Here is a 12,933-nt window from a genome sequence, read left to right as displayed (position 1 = left end):
TTTACTTTAGTTTATTTTCTAGCAATTTTACATCTTCTTATAAGTTCAAAAATACAAAGAAAAACAGTTTTAATTCCTTTTAGTTAATTTGGATTTTATCTTCTTAGCTTAGCTATATTCCTCCTTTCTCTTGGGTTCGATCCCCTACTTGCCCGACAAGTAAGGTAAACGTAAGATTATTATTAACTCCGGTGAGAAGAACAACGATAGTCTCATCAGAATTTTGGCGCCACTGCAGGGGAAAGGTAAAGGTATTAGTGGTAAGTTTTGATTTAAAATTAATTTCTTTCATTTTTATTTTATTTTATTTTTTTTCTTTTGGTTTCTTTCTATAAGTTCAAGTGTTCTTGAGATTTTAAAAGAGAAGAAAGAAGAAAAAAACATTGAAAAAAAAAAGTCATTCTCGTTTATTTTTTCACCCTTGACAGTAGAACTTAAACTGACTGTAACTTTCTGCTCCGATCTCCGATTTGGGGTAGAACGAAATTTTCTATAAAATATGACAAAGTTAGCAAGATTGTGGTAAGTCATATTCTGTTTTTGAGTCCGTTTACTATAATTTCTGCTAACATTTCTGTTTTGCTTCTTGTATGTGAACATTTTTTTTTCTTCTTTACTTTCAATTTCCTTGAAACTTTAGTTAGGTTTTTTTTTTTTTGTTTTAGAAACACTTGTATAAGATTCTTTGTAATTTTTTATAATTATCCAAGAAGGCTTGGATTGTAATAGACTAAGGAAGGACGACGGGTGGACAATACCGTCACGACTCTTTAGGTTCGCACACCAAAATTGGAGTTGGTGGCCTAAGTCAACTCAAACTGTCTTCACCCCGTTTAGCACGGGAGGTAATTTCGAAACACCTACGCCTCTCTTTGCTAGTGGGTTATTCCTTGTCTTTGTATGTTATTTTTCCAATTTGCACACACTTGGAATAGTTAATTAAGTAGTAAAGAGCACCCCTCTCCTAGGGATGGCATGATAAGATAAGGATTGGAAGTCATTACCAAATCCTTGCTCTAATTAGGATAATCAACTCACTAGTCATCCAATCAAATTAATTAAAATTAATTAGACTTGACTATAGGGCCCACGAGCTCAATAAGAGAAATTCCGCTTCAAGTTGTGCCAATTACGTTTCTTGGTCATTTTTCTATTTAGTAAGATCTTGCCCTTTGAGGGGATAGACTCAGTCTATTCAAGAAAGGAGGTATTTAAGAGTGCCCTTGCTTATGCATTGTGCGCTTCCTCCGATCTGGAGATCCGAATGATTCAAACTTGACTTCATAGAACTGAGTTGGAAGGCTAGTTGCGCTATTTCTACCCAGTTAGGAGCTGTCTAGCTTTAGGCAACCTATCTAGGTCCAGTCTTTTCTTTTTGTGATTGTTTGATCGACTATGTGATTTGCATGCTTGGTAGATGTTCACAAAACAACGTGTTAGAACCATTTGATCCTGAGATCGAACGTACCATTAGTAGGATACGCAAGACACCATCAGTAGTTATGATGGGTGATCGAGAGCGAACTCTCAATGAGCTCTTCGCTCCAGCTTCCGCATCTCCTCCTACATGCATTATTTTACCATTGAACAATGCACCTCAGTTTGAAATTAGGGCTGCCACCATTAATATGCTCCCTAAGTTCCACGGTTTAGAGCGTGAACAACCTTACACCCATCTTAATTGATTCTTGACTATATGTCAAACTTTTAGAAATCAGAATCTAGATGAGGAGAGTATCAAGCTTATTCTGTTCCCGTTATCTTTGGAAGACCACACAGCTACGTGGTTGAACTCCCTAACACCCAATTCCATATTTACCTGGGATGTTCTATCCAAGAAATTTATGGCCAAATTCTACCCCGTGGCCAAAACTGAGAAAAGGAAGGACTCTATTAGAAATTTTAGAGCCCGTCCTGATAATGAATTTTCCCAAACTTGGGAAAGATTCAATGATTTATTGGTCAAGTGCCCACACCATGGCATTGACAAAGCACAGTTGGTGCAAAGTTTTTATAGAAGATTAATAATGAATCAACGTACCTTAGTCGAATCAATGCATAAGGATCAGTTCATGAACCAGACTCCCAACCAAGCGTATGATTTCCTCATAGAGTTAGTCGAGAGTGCTCAAAATTGAAGTACTAACCAAGAAGAATTTGATAGAGATGATCCGGTTAGAAAGACAGGTATGTATGAGATGAAAGCAGACCCTGATCTCAAAAATATTATGTCTAGTCTAGTGAGTGTAATGAACAATCTCATGAAGAAGTTAGATGCCTTTACCATCTCAGCATCCAAACCTCACCTAGACCCTCGTGCAATTTCGCAAGTGACTGTCGAACCGAGTTCTTTGTGCGTCATATGCGACGGCAACGACCATTTGGTCGAGTGTTGTCCCACCTTGCCTCAAATCAAAGTTGAACAAGCAAATGCGATTAATGGCTATAGTACTTTTAGGAAGCTAACTCCAAACTCTTTTAGCCAAACGTATCACCTAGATAATAGGTTCCATCCTAATTTCTCATACAGACAGAATGAACCTGTTCAATCTAGTGGTCCATCAGGTTACAATAGGAGTTTTCCTAGGCAATCTAGTTCTTCTACAAACCAAGCTATTGTTCCTCAAGTCCCTTATCAATCCCAACAATCTACAGATTGCAGAACCATCATACCAGATCCCATGACCAATTACCAGCAGCCTGCCCAACAACAGTCGTCCTTAGAATCTATGATTGCCGAGTTGATGAGACAGCAACAGCAATTCATCCAAACTCAACAGCAAACCCATCAAAATCAAACTTAGATTAACCAGGTCACTGCGCAATCCATAGCTAAGATGGAAGTTCAGTTGAGGCAGTTAACTCTCTCTTTGAGTGGGAGAGAGAAAGGTCAATTTCTAGTCAGACTATCCCTAACCTTAGAGGTCAACCTTTGATTTCAAACGAATCGAAAGGTCAATATGAAGTAGGAAGCCATTCTGGAACTCCACAAGACTCAGTCCAGGCTATCCACACCTTGCGTTCGGAAAAAAAGGTGGACAACAAGGTCCAACCTATTGACATGGGAGAAAAAGTCCTAGAGAAGGACAAAGTTCAAAAAGAAGTCATAGAGTCTCCAATAGAGAAAGAGAAAGATTTGAAAAATCCTCCTATCATTTTGCCAATTTCAAAAGCTCCATTTCCCCATCGCTTTAGAGATTATAAAAAAGGTAAACAATTTGAGGGTGTCTTAGAAGTCTTCCAAAATGTGCATATCAATATCCCATTCCTAGATGCCATTAAGCAGATACCTTCTTATGCGAAATTCCTAAAGGATTTGACCACAGCTAAAAGGAAAACACCATTTCCTCGGGAAGCTATCATGGTAGCCCAAGCTTCGTCGCTCATCCAACAAACGATTGCACCAAAATTTTAGGATCCTGGATGTCCGACAATTTCCATTCATATTGGAAATCAAGTGGTCGAAAAATGTCTTTTAGACTTAGGGGCTAGTGTGAACCTTTTACCATATTCGGTTTATAAACAATTAGGTTTGGGGGTTTTGAAACCCATCGATATCACGTTGAGTCTAGCCGATAGGTCCATAAAAATTCTAAAGGGTATAGTTGAGGACGTGATAGTTAAAGTCAAAGATTTCTATTTTCTTGTTGACTTTGTTGTCTTAGACACGGAGCCAGTCATCAAATCGAAGAGTCATATTCCTATTATCTTAGGACGTCCATTCTTAACCACGTCTGACGCAGTCATTCGTTGTAGAAACGAAATTATGACTTTAGCATTTGGGGATAGGAAAGTGAAACTGAACGTCTTCCACAATTTCCAAGGAATTGATTAGATGATGGTATTGAGGAAGTGAACATGATAGATACGCTAGTCAATCAAACATATCAAGAGTTAGGGTACTTTGATCCCCTAACAAAATGTTTGGCTCAGTTTGACCTTGACTTGGACGTCGAAGAGTCTATAAGCGAAGTCAATGCTTTGCTTGAATCTGTTCCACTCTTAGATTCTGTGCGGTGGCACGCAAAAACTGAAAGTCTTCCTGTGCGCACATACAATCTTGTTCCTTCTTATATCGAGCCTGCAAAATTAGAACTCAAGTCACTTCCAGAGACCTTGAGATATGCATTTCTTGGTAAGAATCAAACCTTGCCCGTGATCATTTCCTCTCACCTTAATGAAGTTCAAGAGGGAAAGTTTTTAGGAGTATTAAAAGAACATCAAGAAGCTATTGGTTGGAGCATAGCTGACATCAAGGGAATTAGTTCATCTGTGGTAATGCACCATATTTGTTTAGACGATTTTGCTAAGCCTTCCTTAGAACCTCAGAGATGGCTAAATCCTATCATGAAAGACGTAGTTCGGATGGAAGTAATGAAATTGCTAAATGCGGGTATTATCTATCCTATCTCTGACAGTCGTTGGGTGAGTCCTATACAAGTAGTTCCTAAGAACTCTGGTATCACTGTGGTAGTGAACCAAGACAATGAATTAATCCCCACTCGAGTCCAAAATGGATGGAGAGTGTGTATTGACTATAGGAAACTCAACTCGATGACTCCTAAGGATCATTTCCCCTTACCTTTTATTGATCAAATGTTAGAGCGTCTGGCAGGACATTCTTACTATTTCTTCTTAGATGGTTATTCCGGGTACAACCAGATACCCGTTGCTTCAATCGATCAAGAGAAAACAACTTTCACCTGCCCTTTCGGAACTTTCGCGTATCGTAGCATGCCTTTTGGATTGTGCAATGCACCCGCTACTTTTCAACGGTGCATGATGAGTATATTTTTCGACATGCTAGAAAAATATCTCGAAGTATTCATGGACGATTTTTCAATTTTTGGATCAAGTTTTAAGGAATGCCTCCATCACTTGACTTTGGTCCTTGTACGTTGCAAAGAGGTCAATCTAGTCCTCAATTGGGAAAAATGCCATTTCATGGTAACATCAGGGATTGTGCTAGGGCACATTGTTTCTGCTAAGGGGATTGAGGTAGATAAGGCAAAGGTAGATTTAATTGAAAAATTACCACCTCCTAGAACGGTTAAAGAAATTAGGTCATTCTTAGGCCATGCAGGTTTCTATCGTAGATTCATTAAAGATTTCGAGAAAATCTCGAAACCTTTATGTGAGCTATTGGGAAATGATGTTCCTTTCGACTTTTCAGAGTCATATCTCTCTGCGTTCAACAAACTCAAGTCTGAGTTAACCTCGGCACCCATTATTCAACCTCCAAACTGGAGCATTCCATTCAAAGTTATGTGCGACGCTTCAGATTATGCAATAGACGCTGTTTTGGGTCAGCGAATTGAAAAACAACCTCATGTTATCCAATATGCTAGTAAAACCCTAAACGATGCTCAGCTTAATTACTCTACAACAGAGAAGGAAATGCTAGCAGTGGTCTATGCCATTGAAAAATTCCGCCCCTACCTCATAGGATCTAAAGTCGTGATCTACACAGACCACGCAGCATTGAAGTACCTTCTATCAAAGAAAGATGCTAAAGCAAGGTTAATCCGTTGGATTCTACTTCTACAAGAGTTTGATCTTGAGATCCGAGACAAAAAAGGGGTAGAAAATGTCGTAGCTTATCACTTGTCTAGGATAGTTAACAAGCCATCCGAGGAATCTTTACCCATCTCTGAATCCTTTCCCGATGAGCAACTTATGCAAATCTCTCAAGCCAATGCTCCATGGTATGCGAACATTGTCAACTACCTAGTTACAGGTCAATTCCCAGTCGAAATGACTAGTCAAGAGAAACTCCGTCTTCTGTCAAAAACAAAATGGTATTTCTGGGATGAGCCATACTTATTTAAGTATTGTCCTGATCAAATCATTAGACGTTGTATTCCAACCTCTGAGCAAGTCAGTATCCTAGAGTTTTACCATAATCATGCCTGCGGAGGGCACTTCAATCGTAAGAAGACCGCCATGAAAATCCTACAATGCGGTTTTTTCTGGCCTAGTATTTTTCGTGATGCCCACGAGTTTAGCAAATCTTGTGATAGATGTCAAAGATTAGGAAAAATCTCTAAGAGAAATGAAATGCCTCAAAATCCTATACTGATCATCGAAATTTTTGACGTGTGGGGTATAGACTTCATGGGACCTTTTCCTATCTCCCAGGGTTACCAATACATCCTAGTTACCGTTGACTATGTGTCAAAATGGGTCGAAACTGTGGCATGTAGAACTAACGATCACAAGGTTGTGATAAAATTCATCAAGGAGACAATTTTTTCAAGATTTGGTACTCCGCGAGCTATCATAAGTGATGGTGGCTCGTATTTTTGCAACAAGATCTTTGCTGCGTTGATGAAGAAATACCTCATAACGCATAAGGTTGCCACACCTTACCACCCACAAACAAGTGGACAAGTGGAGATTTCTAACAGGGAAAATAAAGTCTATCTTAGAAAAAATAGTCAATCCTTCAAGGAAAGATTGGTCTTTGAGATTGAGTGATTCACTCTGGGCCTATAGGACTGCATTTAAGACACCCATAGGGATGTCTCCCTACCGATTAGTTTTTGGCAAGGCCTGCCATCTCCCAGTAGAACTAGAACATCGTGCATATTGGGCGATCAAACGCCTCAACTTTGATTTTGATAAAGCCGGTGAGAAGCGAAAGTTACAACTAGACGAGTTAGAAGAGATTAGAAATGAATCGTATGATTGTGCCAAAAGGTCCAAAGAGCGTACCAAATTCTTTCACGATAGGCACATTCTTAGGAGGAATTTCATTCCTAATCAAAGAGTTTTGTTATATGATAATAGACTCCACCTTTTTCCAGGAAAACTTAAGTCTCGATGGACTGGCCCATATATTATCCAAACAATTTACCCCCATGGTGTTGTTGAAGTCCTTAATCCTAAGGACGGATTCACTTTCAAAGTGAATGGCCAACGTCTCAAACCGTTTCTCGAGTATGTTCCGCAGGAGGAAGTTCTTTTTCTCGATGATCCCGTCTATCAAAATTAACTATGTTTTCGTCTAGCTAAAGACGTTAAACTTAGCGCTTCTGGGAGGCAATCCATGCACTTCAAGGGACATTGTGTTAAATATCAACATGACTATAGGGTCTGTCTCGGGTGCTATCTAACCCACTTCATTTCATTTTGTCAATTTCAATTTTACTGTTGCATGTATATGTTGAAATATTGAGGACAATATAATGTTTAAGTTTGGGGGTGTATGGGTCGGATTTCCACTTATTATTTTCTTTTTTCAAAAAAAAAAAAAAAAAAAAATTTGAAAAATATTTAGTTGGCGACTTTGTTGTATTTTACTCAAAATCTTAGCTTGTATCTTTAAGCACTTAGTTAAAAATATTTAATCAGTCTTTCATTGGAAGCTATGATCTGGAGTCTCCATTTGTGTTTCTCTTAGGCAAAAATTAGAGCAAAGTTATCCTTTGGTTTATAGTCACTTCTAATAAGGTTACCAAGAGTCTAGATTGTATTAAAAGAGCTTATTACCTTCTTTCTACCTAGAGTTTAAGGAAAAACTAGGTTTGATGAACTTTGACTTCCTTGTTCAATTGGTTGGCTGATTAGAAGAAAAACAGAACTGAGTTGTATAAACCTTGTACAGCAACTATTGAATTAGACTGGGTACCTTGAAAAGGGCTGCCTACTTTTCTTAGAAAAAGAATGAAGAAGTAATAGAAAAAAAAGATAGACCTTTAAAAAAAAAAAAGAGACCTTTCAAAAAAAAAAAAAAAATGAAAGATCTAAAAGTTTATGTAAAGTTTTAGTAGGGTGAAAGCCATCAAGTGTAAAAATGTGAGTATACTGGAATATCACAGATAAAGTCCCTTAAAGGTATTAAAGTGAATATCCACACTTCTCACTACCCCAGACAGGATGCTAAGTTTAGAATTAAACCCAAAATTACTCCAGCTATTCTTGAGTAGTTAGAAGGTTGAAACTCATTTGAGGAAATCGAATCTCTTAAATTTCTGAGCTAGAATCACTATCGCTCAAAGGTCAATTTAAGTCTAAATTTTGTCATAGAGAAATAAGGGTTGGGACTCTATACCAAGCAGTACTTCCAATTGATTGATAAAATAAAAAAAAAAGACTTGTGCTTTTCAATATAAGTTTTGATTTTGACTATTTTTACTTCAAAGTTGTTTTTAATTTTGTGAGTATTTTCTGCAAACCCTCACGAGTCAAACTCGTCTACTAGGGGTAACCTAGCGGTTCAAGGGCTTGCTGCATTCGCTAAATGCAGTCGAGGTGCCTGCGAAAGTGGCAGTTTTATTTTCTAGGGACTAGAAAAAGGTAAGTTTGGGGGTGTGATGAGAGTGTTTCCAAACACTAGATTATACACACATTTTCGGATATTTATCTTGATTTTTGTACCTATTTATCCATATTAAGATAATAATCATGATAAGCCTCAAATCATCACGTTGCATGTTAATTAGGTTTAATTATATATAAATAAATTCATTTACTAGATAAATCTAATTACGTGTGTTTCTTGTGCAGAAAATCAACAAATCGGAATTAAAATTCAAGACAAAAATATTTGGGCCCACTTTGGAATGCCCTAATCCTTTGGAATGCCCTAATCCTTAACTCATATTCTCCTCTTTTATCTTTTTGTGCAAAGAAAAGTGGAGACTACTTTTAGACTCTTCTACACACATTTTCTCTATAAATAGAGCCTTCATTTCTAAAGAAAGGGTCCCATCTTGGTTCTCTTATCCAAGATTCCTTTAATCTAAGGCTCTTAGCCTATTCTCTTATTTTTTGTATTTTCATTTTCTAGTTATTTTCTTTTGGTTAAATAGTCTTGTAAGAAGTAGAAGAAGAAGAAGTTGTAATTTTCTCCATGAAATGAAGAAAAGTTCTTTCATCTCTTATTTTCCCTCTCTTGCAATGACATTAGGCTAAGTTCCCCTCCATTGGAGAGTGGAAAAGCCTAGAGCAAGTACTTGTGTTATTTCTAATTTTATGCCTTTCTTTTATTTAAAGTGCTTACGAATTTCTTTAAGTTTCTTGTACCTTTTATTCTTAATATAGATACTTTATGCTTAGATTAGATCAAGATAAAGTATGCTTAAATTAGATAATTAGTAGTAAGAAGTTTTCAAAGAATTCTACTTTGTTTTTGTTCTCTTATTTCATTTTATTTGCAAAACTTTCCGATCTAAGGAGCTAACACCAAGCCCTTATGATTGAGTTATAAAAAGGCTAGAGACTAAGAATTGCTCATTAAATGTTTTAGGTAGATCCACCTCCAAAGGTGTTTTAATTCATAAGTTTACTTGCTTTTAATTTCATTTACTTTAGTTTATTTTCTAGCAATTTTACATCTTCTTATAAGTTCAAAAATACAAAGAAAAACAGTTTTAATTCCTTTTAGTTAATTTGGATTATATCTTCTTAGCTTAGCTTTATTCCTCCTTTCTCTTGGGTCGATCCCCTACTTGCCCTACAAGTAAGGTAAAAGTAAGATTATTATTAACTCCGGTAAGAAGAACAACGATAGTCTCATCAGAAATTTTTTTGTGGGGACAATTAAGAGTGAAAAAAATAGATGTGGGGGCAATAACGACATATTTTTTTATCCATCGGTAAAATCTGTTGCAATATCTTACTAATTCATAGACTTTGAAAATTCTTATGGGGGTAAATGCCCCCACAACCCCCACTTTAAATCCGCCCATAACTATCCTAACAAAATAGTCCACACAGCCATGGTTTTAGACTACCAATCCATCCCTAGAATCAAGTCGAATTCTTGCAACTCTAAAAGTGTGAGGTCGGCGGTCATCTCCTAATCAGATACTCTAATAATGCAATCCTTACAAATGGACTTAAGAATATGATGATCTCCTAAAGGTGTAGTAAAAAATAATGTGCGTCATATGTTCATGACCTTTAATTCTAACGTAAGAGAGAATTATATGATCCTTTCACTGTTAGTGTAGACACCCCATTTTTGCATCCGCCTGATTAATTAAGTCGTCGACCCGATCGCAAAGGTTCCCAATGATGGATGTCTATTCCAATGCTTTATTTTGTTACCAGATATGTTTCAGAAATCCGAATGAGTTATCTTGAACTAACAAAACTTAGAACCACGCTACGCTAGGAAAATACGACCCCAGAAACATAGAAATCATCATCTTGCAAACCAAAAAGAAGCTTCACGATAAAAATCACTAAATTACCAAAATACCCCTAACATCAAAACAACCCTAGAGCCTGCATTACGCTTAGGAAAACCCACTCAAACACATAAAACAACAAATCGAAACCAAGTAAACCACTTCGCCAATTTTCACAAAATTTGACAAAATTACGAAAATACCCCTCATAAAGTTCACGATCATTTCATACAAAAAATTTCATAAATGACAAAAACCAACATTCCCATTGAATTCCTTACGAAAAACTGATTCCAAGACATCTTGGAACATTGAAAAACAACTTAAAACGTAAAAAATCCTCTCCGAGGGTAAAATGGTAATTTCACAATTTTAATAATTAAAAATTTTAAAATTAATAAATAAATCATTAAATAATGTAAAGTGAAACATTAATAAAATTAATTATAAAATTTAAACAAAAAAATTGATCAATCAGGTTTTCAAGAAAAATTGTTGATGGTTCGCAAGATATTTCTTTAAGGACCCCTCCATTTGGGGGTCTAAAGAATCAAAGATATAATAGAAGGGGGTTCTCCAAAAATTTAAAGTCAATCAAGCAAGACTAAAGTCAAGATATTAAAGTCAATCAAATAAGACTAAAGTCAAAATTAAAGTCAATTAAGTAAGACTAGAGTCAAGTATTAAAGTCAATCTCATAAGACTAAAGTCAAAACCCTAAATCAAAACCTTAATCTAAACTAATCGAGTCAATCTCATAAGACTAAGGTCAAAACCCTAATCTAAAGTAATCAAGTCAATCTCATAAGACTAAAGTCAAAACCCTAAAACTTTAAAGACTAAGTCAAAACCCTAATTGAAACCCTAAAAGAAACCCTAATCAAACCCTAATGCTTCTAAAAACTTTATAAATAGGAGCCTCCACACCTTATTTTCGTATCAAAGAAAAAACCCTAGGAAAAGTAGGTGAAGAAGCCTCCACAACCTCTCCAAAATCCTAATTTTGGAGCCTCAACTCCTTACCTAACACTCCTGCTTTGATTTTAGCCTAAAAAACACCCGAAAACCTCTAAAAAACATCCCAAAAATTCACAACAAATTCGAAGCACCTAGATCCAAGAAGGAGATACCTTACCTCGGAGATCAGAAATCAGATCCGGAGATAGAACGAAGTAAGGAATACGGTACAAGGAGCCGTTTTCACCAGATCTAAGGGAATATCACTTTTACAGATCGAAGGTAAGCTTTTTATTTTTTAATCTAGGTTTGTCATTAGCGATGTATATTTATTTGGGATAAGTAGAGACCGGCAATGGCCGGGCGGGGTTGGTGCCTAACACCTTCCAACCCCGTAACATGATCCCCGGATTCAGATTTGCTGTAGTAGATTAGTTCATTATCCGTTTTAGAGTCAGTTTGGTTCCTAGACCATAATAACTAGGTGGTGACTCCCAAACCTCAAGGGTCAAAAGTGGATCCGCACACCCCGCGGATCTAGGGCACTTTCAGTTAGTACTTGAAAGTGCCCTCGATCCGCGGGGTGTGCGGATCCGCTTTTGACCCTTGAGGTTTGGGAGTCGCCACCTAGTTATTGTGGTCTAGGAACCAAACTGACTCTAAAATGGATAAAAAGAACTAATCTACCACAAAAAATCTGAATTCGGGGATCATGTTACGGGGTTGGAAGGTGTTAGGCACCAACCCTGCCCGGCCAAAGCTGGTCTCTACTAACTTTTCAAATATATCACATTGCTAAAAACCTAGATAAAAATAAAAAAATTACATACCTTTCCGATAGTAAGGATTTTGTTCCCTTAGATCTGACAAAAAGAGCTCCTTGTACTGTACTCCCTTGCTTCGTTCTGTCTTCGGATCTCCTAGATCAAGGTATCTCCTTATTTTTGGATCTGAACTCTTCAAGTTTGTTGCGGATTTGGGGGTGTTTTTGGAGGGATTTTAAGTGTTTTCTAGACTAAAATTGAAGGAGGGATGTTAGGTAAGGAGTTGGGACTCCAAAACTAGGGTTTATGGGGGGCTAGGGGAGCTTCTAGACCTACTTCTCTTAGGGTTTATGATTTGATACGAAAATAGGGTGTGAGCACCTCTATTTATAGAATTTTTTTTAAGGTTGATTTGGATAGAGTTAGTGTTTATTTAGAGATCTTTTAATTAGAGTTGTGTTTTAGTTAAAATTGTTTTAGGTAGAATTGTATTTTAATTAGAATTATTTTAGGTAGAATTATTTTTAAGTTAGAACTCTATTAGATAGAGTTATTATTTAATTAGAATTCTATTATGACTTTTGGTCTTATTTGATTGACTTTTAATGTTTTGACTTTAGTCTTAATTGATTGACTTTTAATATTTTGACTTCAGTCTTGTTTAATTGACTTTAATTTTGACTTTAGTCTCACTTGATTGACTTTAATACTTTGACTACAGTCTTTCTTGATTGAATTTAAATTTTGGAGAACCCCCTTCCATTATTTCTTTAATTCTTTGGACCCCCAAATGGAGGGGTCCTTAAAGAAATATCCCACGAACCCTCAACAATTTTACCCGAAAGTCCGATTGATCGATTTTTTAATTCAAAATTTTAAATTAATTTCATCAATGTTTCACTTTAATTATTTAATATTTCATTTATTAATTTCGGAATTTTTTAATTATGAAAATTGTGAAATTACCGTTTTACCCCGGAGAAGACTTTTCAGGTTTTAAGTCGGTTTTTAATGTTCTAGGATATTTTAGAATCGATTTTTCGTAAGGAATTCAATGGAAATATTATTTTGTATTA

This window comes from Akebia trifoliata, chromosome 13, assembly GCF_017979445.1.
Source record: "Akebia trifoliata isolate Shusen 1 chromosome 13, ASM1797944v1, whole genome shotgun sequence".
NCBI lineage: Eukaryota > Viridiplantae > Streptophyta > Magnoliopsida > Ranunculales > Lardizabalaceae > Akebia > Akebia trifoliata.
The sequence above is the reverse complement of the archived record's forward strand: the minus strand, read 5'-3'. Positions refer to the sequence as shown.